The sequence below is a fragment of the Oreochromis aureus genome, linkage group 14 (genome assembly GCF_013358895.1).
Source record: "Oreochromis aureus strain Israel breed Guangdong linkage group 14, ZZ_aureus, whole genome shotgun sequence".
NCBI lineage: Eukaryota > Metazoa > Chordata > Actinopteri > Cichliformes > Cichlidae > Oreochromis > Oreochromis aureus.
The window spans coordinates 28,221,595-28,239,010 of record NC_052955.1 but is presented as its reverse complement, the minus strand read 5'-3'; the positions used below and the strand labels follow the sequence as shown (position 1 = coordinate 28,239,010).

Genomic DNA, 17,416 nt, shown 5'->3' with positions numbered 1-17,416 from the left:
ACTAAGGTCCAGTTACAGTTCAGTCTTTTAAATATTTGAACATACCCGTTTTCATAGTTTTGTCTCTGTGCAGCACCTTCTTAGCTTTAATCCAAGAGTTTGAATATTCAGGAATTAAAACAAATCCCCCCCATTTTCATAGGCTTAAAAGTAATCAGACAAACTGACATAATTTGTCAGTTTATATATATTATATAAGTAGTATGAATAAATATAATACTTTTAATACTTGTGTGAAAATCTTTCTCAAACAATAACAGCCTGATATCTAGAACCAAATGGATGTCACCAAATGCTATGATTTGTCCCTTGATAAACTTTGCCATGAGGGGCTTCAATTCAATACAGTTCATTTCAGTTATATTTATATAGCATTTAATCACATTAATTGCCTTAAAGCACTTTGGAAGGTGAGGTAAATACTCTACAACAGGGGTAGGCAACTCCAGGCCTCGAGTGCCGGTGTCCTGCAGATTTTAGATCTCAGCCTGGGTCACCACACCTGAATCAAATGATGAGTTCATTACCAGGCCTCTGCAGAACTTAAAGACATGTTGAGGAGGTAATTTAGCCATTTGAATCAGCTGTGTTGGATCACGGACACATCTAAAACCTGCAGGACACCGGCACTTGAGGCCTTGAGTTGCCTGCCCCTGCTCTACAATAATACAAACTTGATACTGATACCCAGGCACATGACGTTTCCAGCCTCTAACTTAATAGATGGCTAATGCAGGTAATTAGTAACAGTTAAACTTCTATCAGTAACTTGTGCCCCGTCAATTTTTCACATGTTAAGCTGCTAATGAGGGGAGGGGCCATGTGCCTGCTGTTTGCAGCTATAAAGTTGTATGTTAGCTGAAGGAAGAGAACACAGGATTGTTGGTGTCGATACAGTTACAAGTGAGTAGTAATCTAATCCAGCAGTAATTTTAGTATTAATTGTCAGTATCAAAGTAACATAGGAAGCAAAGGGTACCCACCATGGTACCCGTATGTCACCATTTGTAGTGGCCAAAAAAAACTACCTTCAGTTGCTGCTTGTTTGTTGGTCTTTTTGAATTGAACTTCAGTAACTGAAAAACATGATCTATTGGCCTGATGTCAGGTGACTGACCTAGCTATTGAAGAATATCCATCTCTTTACCTTGAAAAACTCTTAGGTTGCTGTTAGAGTATGCTTTGAGTCATCAGTCATATCCACTGGCAGCCATACACGCCCATGCCATGATGTTGCCTCCACGATGTTTGACAGATGATGTGGTTTCTTCTTCTTCCTGCATTTCTCTTCCTATCACTCTGGTACAAGTTAACCTTGGCTTCATCTGTCTAAAGATTGTTGATTCTAGAACTGTGAAGGTTCTTAGTTATGATTTCTGGCAAAGTCTAACCCGGACTTCTTAGTCTTGAGTGTAACTCGTGGTTCCCACCATCTTGTAAATCTTCTGTATTTCATAAATGAAATTTTCAAAGTCTTATAACTGTGGACTTTGAAAATGACACAACTGTCAAGTCTTTTTGACTTGGTTACTTGTTGGGAAGCTGTTTTTCTGTCCTCATCCATTTAAGTTGTCTTCTGTGGTCTTTAAGGTCTTTTTGGTGTTGCTGACCTGACTGTTCACTCCTAAAGCTTTTGCTCTGTCTCTCTGAGAGGTTTATTTTATTTTTTATTTTATTTTACGTTTCCAGCCTAAAGACAGCCTCCTTCACTTGCATTGGCATATTTTTTAGACCTCACATTTAGAGATGGGTTCTCTGGCACTAAACAGCTGCCTCAGTTTTACACTTGGCGTCAGTTTGCTGTTTTTGTTGTGAAACAGTGAGGGAACATCCCTCACTTGGCAGTCATTGTCAAATTACTTTTGAAAAGGTTTTGCTAAACTTCTTAAATTACAGCTGCAAGTCTGTCACATCTGGATTTTTGATCTACAGTCTACTGTGGTGGTTTGCAGTGTCAAAAGCACAGAAATAAATGTGATTTATGCAGCTTGTCTGTGCTTCTGCGGAGAGGTAGTTGCTTTGCTGCTGTTAGGTATCCATATATACGTTTTTTGTTTAAACTCAGTAGTAAAAGGCTCCTACAATAACTCAGGCATTTTGCCTCTCTTCCACGTGGGGGCATGCTTTTTTTTGCTCCACCTCATTGACATCTTTCTTCATTCTGCGTGTGATTACAACACTTAATTGCTTCAGTTTATCATCTGGGCCCGAGCCGGTGTTTCCCCAGGGACTTTGGTTAGGGAGACAGAGAGAGAGGAAAATGAAAAGCCAAGCACTTACATGCACTGGGAGGGCCGAGGCACATCGCTGGTCATAAAGCACTAATGGACACCAAGCTGCTGAGAGAGCACGGTACTCTGAGATACACCTCATCAACGGCAACAGCAGCGGCGTCTCACCAGTGCGGCTTGCATAACAGGTGCCACCAGTCCCTCGTCAGACAGAAAAATAAATGGGACAGATGGTGCTAAGAGAGGGGGTTTGTTTTATGTAATATCAGAGGGATGTGGTGGGGTTTTTTTTTTTTTTTTTTTTTTTTTTTTTTTTGGTGGTAACTTAACACCGGCGACAGGCTGAGGCTGAAATAACCTGATGGTGGTTGTGCTGCTCTTGGCCAGGGAAAAATGTGATTGTCCATTTTTTTTTTTTCCAGCTTTTAGTGATATCTTTGTTAGCTAGTAGATAGAAAAAGCTGTCAGTAGACTAAACTACATGTAATATTAATGAGCAAAAGGACAATATGCATGGAACAGATTTCCCTGGAATGACATAGTCATCTAGAGTTTAATATGTCTATAAATAAGAATAGATGAATAAGGATGATAATATTGGGCTGCATGAACGTGTGCTGTAGGGCAGAGAAGATAAATGGTAAAGGGCATCAGAAGCACCTGCCTCAGATGCTCCGATTATTCTGGCTCAATCAACTGGGACACGCTGAAGTAGAGCAGAAGATAATTGCAGGTCAAACTACACTTTGGGAAAAGAACAACTTGAATGTGTGGGATACATACAGGTGCATGAATGGGATTCATTTGTCATCACTAGTCTTTGTGGGCATGTGTTGGGGGCAACAGAAAATAGACCTGAAGGCTGGTTGGAAAACTAAACTGTTTTGGCTCATGCGCCAGGTGGTTTTTCATTCAGGTGAGTGGGCACCATCCAGTGTTATTTATTTCCCATAATGCACCCACAGTGACACTACAATTTCATGTTCAAGATAGTCGGACAGCAGCCCCCAGGCTCAGTTATAGAGCATCATTCTTAAAGCAGCTCAAATATCATTTTAAATTTGCTGACAAATGCCAAAATGTCTAACCTGTAAAAGCCTAAACAGCTATTAGACACATGTATTTGATGCAAGATGCATCTTGTCGTCTTGAGTCAGCTGCTGGGTTCGCAGCCTTTGTGCGCTTTCATAGCGATCTAGCTGAACAGGGAGCCGGTCGAGCTCAGCTGGGATCCGATATTACACGGCACTCCTGCTCCACATTCTAGGAGCTGTCCAAATTGTTTGGGAAAATTGCTACCAGTATTAAAGGCAGCGTACCTGCTTTACTTTGTTGTAAACATAAAATAGTGTCAAATCAAGAGCTTTCTCCTGCAAGCGTGGCGAGCGGGGCTGCATTTCTTGCGTGGTGTGCAGGTGTGTGGTGCTGTAAACATGTAATCTGTGCTCAGGGGGCCGTGTCTGAAGTAGACTAATCAGAGAGAAGATGGGACTTTAACAGCAGGTGTAAATCAGCAATGATTTTTCTGTCTTTTTTTTCCCCTCTCTTTTCTCAGCCTCTCTCAGTTTCTCTCTGCGCATGAATGAGCTCACCATTAAGTGAAACAATGCTAATGGATAATGGTCTGTGGCTTCTAGCTGTGCTGCCCTCCCTGGGCTCCTGCTCTATGGATTTTAGCTTCCATGTCCTTCATATCCAATTTCCCATCCATATAGATTGTCCTTCTTTCTGTTGATGATCTAACAAAGGTCAAGAAGCCTCTTCATAGCTTGGTTAGTGTCCAACCTCAGGATCACTGCAAGACTGCCATACAGGCTGTGTTTCTCTCAGTTTAACAGACCGACAGAAGGACAGTCATGCTGCACTCATGTCTACCCTCTAGTGCAAAATGTTTTCTGTAACGGAAAAAGAAAACATTGATTTTTCTGCAGAAGGACACAAAGAGCGACTTTGACTTTTCAAGCCAATGGTGGTAGGTGTGAAAGGCTCAGTTATGAGTGTTGTTCCAACATCACGCCTCTCAGTTTGCCACCAAGGTCAAGGAAACTGTTTGGAAACTGGAGCAGCAGATTAAACTCTCTCGCCATGATTTGTATGTCTGTAGAGAAACTGTGATGTCATGCTGAGCCAAAAAAAAAAGTTGACAACCTTTTCATGAGAGGGCTTGAAGATGAAGAAGAATGAGGTGATGGTTTTACATTTGCTGTCACCATTTGTCCTCTGCTAAACTGAACACAGCCTGTCCGTCCATTTGAACGGGTTCAGAGCAGCAGTGCAAGGTGTGCGAGCACAAGGTTAGCCTGCAGATAAGGTGAACCTCGCTCAACTTCTGTCCAGATGCAATGTGATAACATTTGGCTGTCTGCTCCAATCATCCAAGGTCACATTCCTATTAAAGTGTTATTTTTTTGAAGTCTTCCGTTTCACTACTATCACAGGCTGATTCTTTTCAAGGATGTATGTAGATCAGGGGTGTCAAAGATAAGGCCTTGGGGCCGGAATCAGCCGGGTGAAGACTCCAATCCAGCCCCATTGCATGGCTTGAAAGAAGGATGGCACAGATTTGGGCTTTTTAATTGTTTTCTTAAGTGTTATAGCGTTCGCTACATTCATACTACATCAAAGTAATTACTAATAGAAAGCCGAATGACAGACAAGTTCCTATTTTTACTCTACCTACCTTAGAAATATAAAGCAGAGTAAGTTTTTCAGTAAGAAAAATAAACTTTGTTTCATAATTACAAGACAGTCTGGGCAACGAGCTACAATAACTTTTTCTGCAATTTATACTTTTTTGTCCCCTAAGGGTAAATAATAAGGCAGTGAGTTCACTGCGTATACAGAGGAACATGTGCAATAATATGCATATAGCTGCTCGCATGACACAAATACTGAAAAAAACAGATACAGCCACAGTGCATAAACACGTATATATGGTACCCTGTAGACAAAAACACAGAACACGATCTTTGAGCAGATGTTCTGTGGTTGTAGTGATCAGATGGACACTGTTGTATCTGTCCTGGAGACAGCATAACGGTTGTAGGATGCTTGAGTAAATCTGGCTTCTGCCATCTGTCCCAGTGACTCTCTGTACACAGACTGGATCTCACAGCACTATACAAACAATCAGAAGGCCTTTTGATAGGACTAAATCTTTGTGAAAGTGCCATGTCAGCAAAGACTGAGAATGTTCCAGGTTTTTAGCGCTGAAATTTGTTCTTTCTTACTCTATCTGAAATCATTCCTACCGCTCTTATGAAACTTACTTAAAGAAGCTACAGTTCAACTTAGCAGAAACGCTGAAAACATGGATTAACGACTAGTCTAGTTTTGATTTTCTGTTACTTTCTTATATGTTTTTGTTTGCATTTGTCAGTGAATCTTCTCATGAATCCCAATTAGCTAGTGGAGGCCTCAGGAAGTAATTTCTCCAAGTAGTGGTAAAAAAAACCCAAAACAGTAATTGTGTTGTTTGCACTTACATTTTTAAAAATGTTTTTGCCAGATTGAAGGAGAGAGGTGTATCCTCTTTTACCGTTTCCTTTTCTTAACAGTTCTTTAAAGGCCTATAAACTAAACTCTGTAGAAAAAAAATCGCTTGTCCAGTTACACATTACACCTACCCAAGCTGCTCGGCCACGGAAACCCATACCACAAAGCATCTGATGCACAGTTTTTGTGCTGATGTTAATGCCAGAGGACGTCTGAACTCTGAGTCTGCAGACTATTGGTTTTATGCCTCAGCACCTGGCGACCCTGCTCTATGACTTCATGTAGTCTTCCACTTCATGGCTGAGTTGCAGTGGTTCTTAAACTCTTCCACTTTGCAATAATACTGCGTACAGCTGATGGTAGAATATGTAGGGGGGAAGAAATATTTAAAATATTCAATATGACAAACTTGCAGCAGCGGCAGCCTTTTACAGTACTGCACTCGAATTTAGTGAGCTCTTTAGAACGATCCATTCTATCGCAAGGAAGGAAGACTGCAGGGCTGGGTGCTTGATTTTACACACCTGTAGTCATGTAGAAAATGTATAGAAAACAACTAAATTTAAAGATTCAGAGGAGTAGGTCAGCCGATTAAAATATAACAATGGATTACATTTATATATCGCTTTTCGAGGCCCTCAAAGTGCTTTACAGTTCCACTATTCATTCACACACTGGTGGAGGCAAGCTACAGTTGTAGCCACAGCTGCCCTGGGGCAGACTGACAGAAGCGAGGCTGCCATATCGCGCCATCGGCCCCTCTGGCCATCACCAGTAGGCGGTAGGTGAAGTGTCTTGCCCAAGGACACAACGACCAAGACAGACAGAGCAGGGGATCGAACCGGCAACCTTCCGGTTACAAGATGAGCTTCCCAACCCCCTGAACTATGGTCGCCCTAATATGTGTACCAAAATGCTTTTTTTTTTCCCAATTTCAGCTTGTCAGAGCAACAAAATCAGGAGTATTTGCAATAATAATGGTTCTCTGTGGTGATGTTGTTATTAGGTGATGGAGAAACAGCATGAACTTGATCTTTTTTCCTAACAATGTAGAGGAGGAGACCTTCTGTGATGAGAGAATTACTATAATAATAATAATAATATATTTTATTTGTGGGTAACTGTCACAACACCCGTGGACTCCTTGCAAGGAATTAAATACCAAACTACCAAACTCACAACTAAGTTGAAAAACTAGCAGACAACCACGATTAGTTTCACGTAATGTTGTTTCTTTGTAAAAGCTTAAAAAGCGCTCATGAGACGAGTCACAGGGATGAAACTGAAAGGTCCAGTGCAGGGGCTCTCAGGCTAATTTATTTAAACTACAAATCAGGAAAAGCCAGCTCTTTGCACCATTTGACTGAGACAAAAATTCAGCTTGCAGCCAGCAGCCTCTCCTGCAGGCATCTTGTTCATGACCTTTCAAATGATTGCTGATTAGGAGCACTCAGCCGCCTCCAATGGGGGAGATGAGTGAAGCGAGGAGAGCAGAGGAGAGGTGGAGGAGGGCCGCCCTATCTAAACAACTGTGTGTAGTGAGATTTTCATTCAGTGTTTACAGTCTTTTCTATCAGCTGAGCACACAAACACACACACACACTGCTGAGATAGAAAGTTATCAGTCTGTCAGTTAAAGTGTTTTTTCTGTAAACACAGTTTTCACAGTCAGGAATTTTTCATTGCCGCATAATAAAAATAGTGCAGCATTCAGCTTATTGGTACAGATTATTAAAGCATTATGGCATCGTGCCCACACATCAATAAGTCACTTTCGGGTTAGTATCCAAAAAATTGAGGTACTATCTCAACAGTTTGACTTTAGGCCAAACGTGTTGTGAAAGAATGACACGAAATTCAGAATTTTTCACAAGCGAACTTGTCGTGTAACCTTTATACACACCGAAGTCATTGCGTTTTTCCAGAAAAGTCATCCTCAAAATTTGTAGGTCTACTGTGAAAAAAGAGTCACGTTGAGCTGGTCCTGATGTTTTTAAACAAAAAAAGGAAGAAAGTAAAATTCTGGGTTCATCCAATTCTCAGGAGAAGGCAGCAGCAGGGAGAATCTAATGGTTTGATCCATAAGTTGAAGCTGTGTCACATCTGAGGAGGCAGAGAAATCATTTCAGAGAGACGATTTACCTGGAGTAGCATCTATCTGTGTGTCTACGTGAAAATGGTGTTATTTTACTATTTCCATCTCATTGTGGATTCAGTACCAGTGCACGTTTTGAGCTACAAGCACAGGTGTTGCCAAATGCAGTGGTGTGATTGGTCAGATCTGTTTATACAGTGTAAGAAAAATCAGAAAAGTCGAAATTGGTTCAAAAAAATAAATGCCGCAAATTCCAGTCCAGTGAAATTACGTTGTTGTGAATACCTGTGGTGAGAATAGATGAATCTGACAAATATTTTCCATAACAACCAAAATTTTCACACAGATTTAACACGTTCGGTGTGTAAAAGCCTTTAGGTAGCTCAGAATTTCAACATACAGAGACACACACACATATATACATATATAAAGTTCCCCTCTCGCTTTTGCGGGCGGTCTATCCTTCAGGTCGTCGATAGATAGATAGATAGATAGATCACATAGGTCACACCCTGTGGTAGGATCCCTAACTTCACAGTAGAAACAGAAATGTTTACAGGCTACATAACTCAGTAGATAAATTCCTCATTTATTAAATAAGGGGTGGATTTTGAAGTTTTAAGGCTGAAGAGTTGTGCTGATGTTGAATCTATTTAACAGAACTTCCAAGACGCTTGTGCTCTGTTTTCTTTTCCTTCCTTGCTAAACAAGATAACTAGCATTGCCTGATAATTCCACTCTGTGACCCCTTGTGGTAACTGGATAAATTATTAAAACTATTAAACAATTAAAAAAAGAGAGTCCAAGCAGTAAAGCTAGCTGTTACAAGAAGTCCAGGGGATGTGGGGAAGTAACAAAAATTGTCCAGGTTGAAAAAGGCAAAGACCGTAAGGCAACCTGGAAATTACACTGTATTTTTTTCATTAAATAATTAAAGTAGGTGGTCTAGCTGCTTTTCCCTTTAAAAGAAAGAAACACAACAAAACCTAGAAGCTGGTCTTTTAAACAGAAAGAGCAAGTCATAAATAGTTAAATGATCAACACCCTCCTCACAAGCTCCAACACAGAGCCTCTCTGGCCCTGGAGCTCTTCTCTCTCTGGCCTTGGGTACTCTCGCTTAATTGCTGAGCAGAGTCAGCTTCACAGACGCCTGGCAGCCAAAGCTGGAAAGACAAAATCACAACAGGCCCTGATAGAGCCATAACACTGACCATCTTTACATACACTGTATTTGTTTTAATTACTTTTAATAAATAAATTACGCATAATTATTGTATGGATTATGGTCAATTGCAATGTGAATACATTTTGATTAAAATGGAAAATGGCCTAAACATATGACAAAGGAATTAACTTGTCAGTTGATGTTAGGGTGAGATGCATTCATCCATTCACCTCCGCTTGTCCTTGTTGGGGTGAGCTGTTCAGTGGAAACATATTACAGCTGCTGTCTGTTATCTTTATAAATTATTGATCATGTGGTGCTTAATTCTGGCCACCTGACAATGTCAAAGCATCATCATTAATCCCCATAATCGTACAGAGCACTCTGATCTTCGCTCTGATGTTGCATCCAAGGCAGGCTTCTCGAATTAGTACATCTCTAGTGTATGGAACTGTATGAGCTTGTTCTACATAGGAAAAAACTGCTATAATATGATTGAAAACAGGGTTTTATTTAAGATTCGAGGCTTTTAGTATTTCTCTACTTCAGTCATTCAGGTGTTTGTTTGTCACTGTCTAATGGAAAAAGTCGTGACACTCTGCTTCAGTAGATGCTGACTTGCTCCACGGTGTGTTATATTTCCACTCCAACCTTGTTTTTTTAAGAAGATCTAAAGCTTCTTATGTTTTAATCCTGGTTATTTTCTCCGTTGCTTAAAGCAGGGTTTTTAGACGCAACACTTGACACGTCTTGACCTCCATGTCTTTTAGGGTTGAGAGGCTGAAAGAGTTAATCTCTCTCTTTTTTTGTAATGTTAACTATCATTTCTAAAATATCACTCCCAAACAAAGCTATGTTTTCATAATGGGGGAAAGAAAAAGACCTCTAGGGTTTAAACCAGAGTTCCACTTCTGTGGATAAAGAATATTGTGTACGCAGCAAATGTTTACTGAAACATGAAAGCACATTACTGGGCCGTATCAGATGGGGAAAAAATGAAGAGGGGAAAAAACAACAACCAAAGGGACAAAAACAAATGGAGTTGGGGAAAGACGCTGGATGTTTGATGAAGCATTGATGAGAGGGTGAGAAAGAGAGAATGAGTCAGCAGCAGCTTGCCCGCACTCTCCCTCTCTAAGGACAGATGTTTTCCTAAGATTAATATTCCCACTCAGGGTTTATTCGTCTGTGTTATCCCCACACTCACCAGGTGATTTCACGCTTCGTGAGCATCCAGAAAGCCCCCTTTTCTCTGCAGCCGGGAGTCCAGCCTGTCACCGATTTTAATAAATGATATTGATAAACCGCTCTTGTGGCACCGAGTGTAAGGGGAGTCTAAATTTAGCCTGTCGCAGAGCGAGCATTGATCTGACTGTTTACGCACACCCCCGTGCCATTCACAGCGTTTCTTCATCAATTATTAAGCTTCGGAAATCTTTACAACTAATGCCTTTTTCGGATCAGTCATAATTAACTCGTGGCCAGTTGTGGACACCTAATTCTGTATTAAAGGCACCGGCAGTCATTACAGCCAGCTCCGTTCACTGTGACCTTAATTGATCACAGATTTAATAGGTGGCAATGAATTATAAATCACTGATTCCACTGACGTCTCACAGAGGCGTGTGGTGTCCTTTTTTCTCAGTCCACAGGTAGTTGAATGGACTTTAGAAATTTTGTATGAGTCCAAGATATTGATCTGTGGGAGGTCATTTCCTAGCATATACATGGTTGATCAAATGTCAGAGTTGTGGCTGCATGTGGGTCTTGCATTACATGCTTAAGAATAGTGAGGATCAGCATGTGGAAGACATTACCTCTTATTATTTGAGACCGGACCTTTAAATCCTCAGACATAAATGCATCTGATAATTACATCTGAATCCAGACCCATTTCTCACACACTACAAATCTTTTTGTTCTGTGCCACCTGAAGCCGCATTTAGATCTTTCAGTCTAGAGAAATTGAACCGTTAACAACCACGGTGAAGGCATCAGCATCAATCAAAGGTACATTTTCAGTGTCAGTATCTGTATGGCACTGAAAGTATGGCATCAATCGACTCGTAGCACATCTTTAGACAAGATTTTTGGTGAAGCTTCATTTACACAATGCAGTATCCTGACTTTACACATAACTCATAAAACACCGCTTTGGTGTTTTGGTTCTTTAGACCTCTGTTAAGTACGTCCTAATGATCCAGCACTCCGGTACTGGACAGTAATGATCTCCACATTTTTATCATGTTTAGTAGCTGATGATTTACAGTCCCTTAATTAAACAAACCCTGCCTTCTTTTACTGGCCTTATTAAACATGACGAATGACACAGACAGCATAGTTAACCTTTGAAAGATATCTTTCTTTGGCTCCTTTTACTAAACTCTCCCATAATTATGCCACTGTCTTGACATTTAATGAATCTGTTACCAGTAAGAAACAGTAATTGAATTGTTGAGTCAAAGCATCTGGTAGTCCGTTTGTTCTCGGTGGTAATTGTAAATGTTAATTGAGGTCTGTTTTGACGTTGGCAGGGTTTCTTCATGGCTGCTGACGCACACGCCTAACAGCAATGTTGACTAAACAGATCGGCATCCCTCTGTGACCGCTACACGCTTATTAAATGACATATTAAAAATTAATTTTTAAAAAATCACATTTCTTTGGTTTTTCACGGTTGAGTATTTCAGACTGGTGTTGATTTAGATCAATGTTTTTCACGCTGTACTTGTTTAGTTAGTTTAGAACATTTAGGTGGAAAAACCCAAACCAAAGCACTTGTTTTAGTTTTCTTGTACTCTTGTTATAATGCAATATGTCGTACTGTATTTGGTGTTTCATTCATCATCAAACAACTGATTGTTTTTGAGGAACCAGCGAACACTTGGAAACTGAACAGTGACATGCTTGAGCTGTCAGTGTTCATGAAAAAAGTACAGCTTATGTCATGGCTCACTGCCACATGCATAGACTTCCTATAAACTCAGCATAAGGCAATAGAGTGTACTGTAACTATACAATATAGAAGCTACTTTCAGCTGCTAGCTTATTCACAGAGAGGCACCACCAGGGTATCAGGGGGGTTCCCTGGTGACCAGGGAGGCACTAAACTATGGTGTGATAGTTTTAGTCTTTTCACTAAAACATAATTTTGTTAATTTAGAATGAGAGGTTCTTTTAGTTTTAACGTAGTTTTAGTTTAGTTAGCTAATTATCATAGTTATTGGACTAAATCTAAAGTTGATTCAGTGTTTTTACCAGTGAGAGTTGCTCAACACAGTTTACAGAGCGTCTTATTTTCCTTCCTTTATGAAATGCCAAATGTGTCCTCTCACGCTTTTTGTCATTTTGTCCCTTTTTCGTGAGGAACACGGAGCATCCGAGAAAAGCTTTGTTAGTTATCGTCTAGTTTTTGTCAGAAAAAAGTTTGACAAAAACTAGATGGTGAAAATTATTGGTCACTGCTTTACAACATAATCACAATCACCACCGTGATTTTCTAAATGCTGACTTTATGCTCAAACTGCACACTACCTGCCTACCAATGGTGTGAATTGATTGCTTGCATGTGAATGTTAGAAATGTTAAAAAGCCACTTCTCTGCTCCGTGAAGAAGATTAGGGTGGACAGACGCTAATCAACTGCCAAGAGAGACCAAAGTGATGGACAGAGAGAATCAGAGAGAGGTTTACATTCAGAGTAGGAGGCGGTAGCAAGATCGTGGACAGAGAAAGAGATGGGGCAAGAGAGAGAGTGAGGCAGAAATATAAATTGAGTCTTGAGTCTTTGGTTCAATTTGCCTCTTATATTCTCAATGATTTTTTCTAAATTTTTTGCTGCTTTGGGATTTGTCAAGCCTAGACTTGGACTACATTTAAAAACTGCTGATATTCCATCATCTTAATCTTAATGTATGCAATTTAGATTATAATGCATTAAATACAACTTACTATATTATTCCCCAGCAGGCCTGTCAGTGACTTGGCTCAAACAAAGCTGCAGCTAGCCCAAACCTGCCGGCTTCCTCCCAGCAGTAGACCGGAACCACAATCTGTCACCTCCACCTGCACTTACTGTAGTACAGTGCAGCCCTGTGCAGCACACAGCCTCCCCTGGCATCTCTCATGTCTCCCCACCCTTCATTAATTCCTCATACAACCTTTAGTGCACCATTTCCACAGGTTTTCCCTGAAACTGTTCATCTTCGACATCGACTTCAGGTTCTTTTGAATTCCTCTGTATGTAGTAAGAGCTTTAAAAATACATGCATACAATATTTTGACTAAATTTTAATGAAAGTCCCAAAATGTGTGGTCTCAGTTCTATAATTAAGATCCATGACGTGACAGTCGCACTCACTGGACACCACTGAAGGTGTGTTTCATAAAAATCCTTAGAAAGGGCCACTTTCAATCCGATAGGGAGCTTTGGAGCAGCAGTAACTCAAGTTTATGTAAAAGAACATGATGGAAAATTTAAAAAGAACAGTGGGAAGTCAGAGGCAAACTAATGATATAGTAGCCACGACTGACAGTACAGCATTTGTGGGCGTAAATTTATTGAAAAAAAAATCCAGAAATGGTCAAAAAGCTGTTTTCCTTATATAGGAAAACAAATGGTCAACTATTTCATGGATGCAAATGTATGACAACATGTAATAAAACAGTGAGAAGGAGTTTATTGTGCTGATTGACCAGGGTTGCAGGAGCTGTCTCTAAACTGCATTTGCCGCTGACTGTCCTACACAGTCAATGCAAATGTCACTCAGTAGACTTTTCAAGTCATCAACCGTTAGAGCACAATTTACATTTTATTGAACAAACCTCCCAATGATAACTTTTTATGTTTTTGCAAATATAAAAAAACTCGAAATGCACTGTTCCAAATTTACACACAACAAAGTTTCATTTTATTAGTTGTGAAGAACTGAAAATGGCCATTTGTTGAATTTGCAGCATTAGGAAGTCATATTTACTGAAACCAAAGGCTATTTCAATCAAAAATATTTTAACAGGCCAAGTTATGTGTTAAATAGGACCCCTTCTTTGATATAACCTTCACAGGTCTTGCATCCATTGAACTTGTTAAGTTTTAGAGAATATCTGCTTGAATTTCTTTGCAAGATGTCAGAATTGCCTCTCAGAGCTGAACTTCCTTCCACCCTCATAGATCTTTTGCTTGAGGATGCTCCCAAGGTTCTCATTGGTATTTTATGGCCCCCATCGTGGCCACACCGTGAGCTTCTCTCCTTTTATGCCCATAGCAGCCACCACAGAGGTATTCTTTGCAGCATGAGACAGTGCATGGTCATGCATGAAAATAATTTTGCTACGGAAGGGGTCTACCAGGTCTCTTCCCATGATTCTGGCCCAAAACATGACTCCTCCACCTCCTTACTGACCTTGCAGCCTTGTTGGGACATGGGGACCATCCACTACTCCTTCCATGAGGACCATCCAGGGTTGCAAGGTACTCACTAGTAAACAAGGCTGTTTGAAAATGAATCTTCATGTATTTCTGGGCCCACTGCAACGGTTTCTGCTTGTAAGTATTGGTTAGAGGTGGCCGAATGGCAGGTTTATACACAAATGCAAGTCTTTTGAGGTTCCTACACTTTGAGGTTTGTGGGACCCCAGAGGCACTAGCAGCTTCAAATACCTGTTTGCTGCTTTGTAACGGCATTTTAGCAGCTGCTGTTTTAATCCAATGAATTTGTCTCGCAGAAACCTTCCTCATTATGCCTTTATCTGCACGAACCTGTCTGTGCTCTGAATCAGCCACAAATTTCTTCACAGTACGATGATCACGCTTAAGTTTTTGTGAAATATCTGTTTTCATAGCAAGCCATTGCACTATTTGACACTTTTATGCAGCAGTTGATAATCTTTCTTTTCCATATTGCTTGAAACCTGTGGCACGCTTCTTAAGTAGTTTTCCTTTAATCAGGCTCACCTGGCAAACTAATTATGACTGGTGTCTGAGGTTGATATCAGTGATCCAAAGAGCCCTGAGACACAATACCATCCATGAGTTTAATGCAGAATAGTTTGAAACTTGGTGAATGGCTTGAATGTTGGAATTGACCAGCAAATAATAAACATTTCAATCAATCAGTCTTTATTTTTTCTAGGCTCAAAGTTCATAGAAACAAAACAAATTTCCGTCCATTAAGATCTCGTTCTCAGACGTGTTTGGCCTCCAAAAAAATGTATACATTTAACATTTTACTTCCGCTGAGTAATCTCTGTCTCTTTGATAATAACCTCATAAAAATCCTCATTATAAGCTACATGAAGTTTCAAATTACTCACTTTCCTCTAAGTCACCCCCAGATGGGCTGTATACACCGGTGTTCAATATCCTCTAAATACAAATATCTTCACTCTATATTCAATTTAAGTGGACACCGCTTGTGCATACATCATCTGACATTGCCTAGAAATATCCCCACTGTCTGTCATTTCATCTATAATAAGATGTCCAAGATACTTGACCTTATTACAGACAGTAAGATTATCTGACAGTTTCAACTCTGAAAGGCTTTGATGTTTGTCCTTCTCGGTTCTACAAAATATTACAGCGCTCTTACAGACATATCTGACATCATGCTACACATAAGCAGAACATAGACGTGAAGGAGCTGCTGGAGACCACATCATCATCTGCATACATATTATGGTTCATTAAAATATTACAGCCTCTCAATTTCTTTGTAAGCCATTAACATGACAGATAACATTTTCACCGTCAAACAAAGTGTTTTAGTGTGCAGCCCATGTGGCACTAATTGAACATTTATTTTCAGTCCATAAAAGTGTACTAAAAATATTTTTTTTTTATTGAATTTCATTATTTTTTTAACGTATTTTGAATGATACTGCACGTACATTGAAATGACCACTCACTTTTACACTGAAAAGCAGATGCAGCAACCCTCCCCGTCGTTAACCTTTTCATGCGATTATTATGATCAGGTTCCATAATCATAATTTCATTTTGCAATGAGAACACAGGTGGAAAGAAAGATGGATGAAAAGGTTGAACATAATTAAATATGGAGTAGCTGAAGTGAGTGGGTACTGCGATTACTCCTATTAGCAAGGTCATTATCTTCAATTGCTTCCAAGAAATGATTGTCGGGAAATTCTGTTTCTTGTTCTGCCTGCATGTTTGTGTTTTAAAGGAAGAACTTACTCAAAGACAGGTCCAGATGTATTCAGCAGCCGTGAGGGGCTGTGATGGGGATGGAGTGCTGTATGGCTGACTGACCTAGCCCACTTAGCAGGAAAGAGCCCATGCTCAGTTTCCTGGTCTAAGCATAACCTTGATGCAGGAGGGAACCTAAAGAAATCACCCCTGGGTCAAAACTTCCCGTTGAGTTGTTGAAAGGGAAAAACTGAGCAGCTTTTCTCCTTTGTGGTCATGACCTGTCAGGGAACAGAAGCCCTGCAAGGATACCACTGTCATCACCCACACCATCATCATCATCATGCTATTTAAAGACTCCTTTAATTCTCTATTCCAGTATTGCTGCTGATACTGCTTGGTCATAGGCAAGTTAGTATAAATATCTTATCAGTGGAGAACAATTCTAGGAAACCAAATAAGCGTTATTGATTAGTCTAACAGTTGAATTTTATTAAAGTGTATCTTTTCATCTATTAAATGTTGAAAAACAGTTTGTCTCCCTCCTGTTTAAGGTGATGCCTACAGATTCTTTGTTCATCCAACAGGAAAGCTGACAATTCTCTGGTAGGAGGAGCTAACGACTGCTTAGCCCGTTATTTTCTGTCAATGTTTTCAACAAATTGATTCATTGAACAGTTGCTTCAGCTGTAATTTGATTGTCTCAATCAAAAAGCACTCTAATGATTTTCCTTTAGTGAATAGATGATCAGGGCAGGGAAGGAAGCTCACTCGTCAACAGATTTTGCCCTGTGCGTCTTTATTTAGCTAAAGAAAGCCACAATACCTGAACATGTATCAAGTAACCCTGTCAAAGAAAAAAGAAAAAAAGAGTGAACTTTAAATCCAAAAGATGCTGAAAAATTAAAGTAGTTTTTTTTTTCTCTCATGAATCTGCAGTAGGATATGAGCCCTGGGAGTGTGGGACCTTACAAATGTAGAAGGTAGTGGGGAGGCAGAAGCTAATACACAGAAACTAGAAGCTGTAGTTTTAGTAGCACATAGAAGGATTGATGAGTTGAGGTGGGATTTAAACACTCCAAATGAATTTATAGATCGATGAGTGTCAAGTGTGCCAGTTGATTAGCAGAAAGGTTGGACCCATGCCCAGACAGACATGCACAGAAAGATGGACAGGAAAACAGACCAGAGAAAAACAATAAGGATGAGATCCTGCTAAAAGCAACGTAAGGGCAGTGAAGGTGACCGCTCATTAGGATTGGGCGATTTGCTCCATAGCCCAGT

The 17,416-nt window shown here is 40.1% G+C and overlaps 1 protein-coding gene across 2 annotated transcripts in view; it reads left to right on the top strand.

The window, feature by feature from the left end:
- Positions 1 to 585: 585 nt before the first annotated feature.
- LOC116330330 (SPHK1 interactor, AKAP domain containing) overlaps positions 586 to 17,416 on the top strand; it is a 55,566-nt gene continuing 38,735 nt past the window's right edge. The window contains exon 1 of one of the 2 annotated variants that reach the window (XM_039598257.1): positions 586 to 736. The gene's annotated coding sequence lies outside the window, so the exon portion shown is untranslated. Of the gene's footprint in view, positions 737 to 825; positions 904 to 17,416 lie in introns of those variants that run through there. The other variant, XM_039598255.1, reaches the window with a different exon arrangement.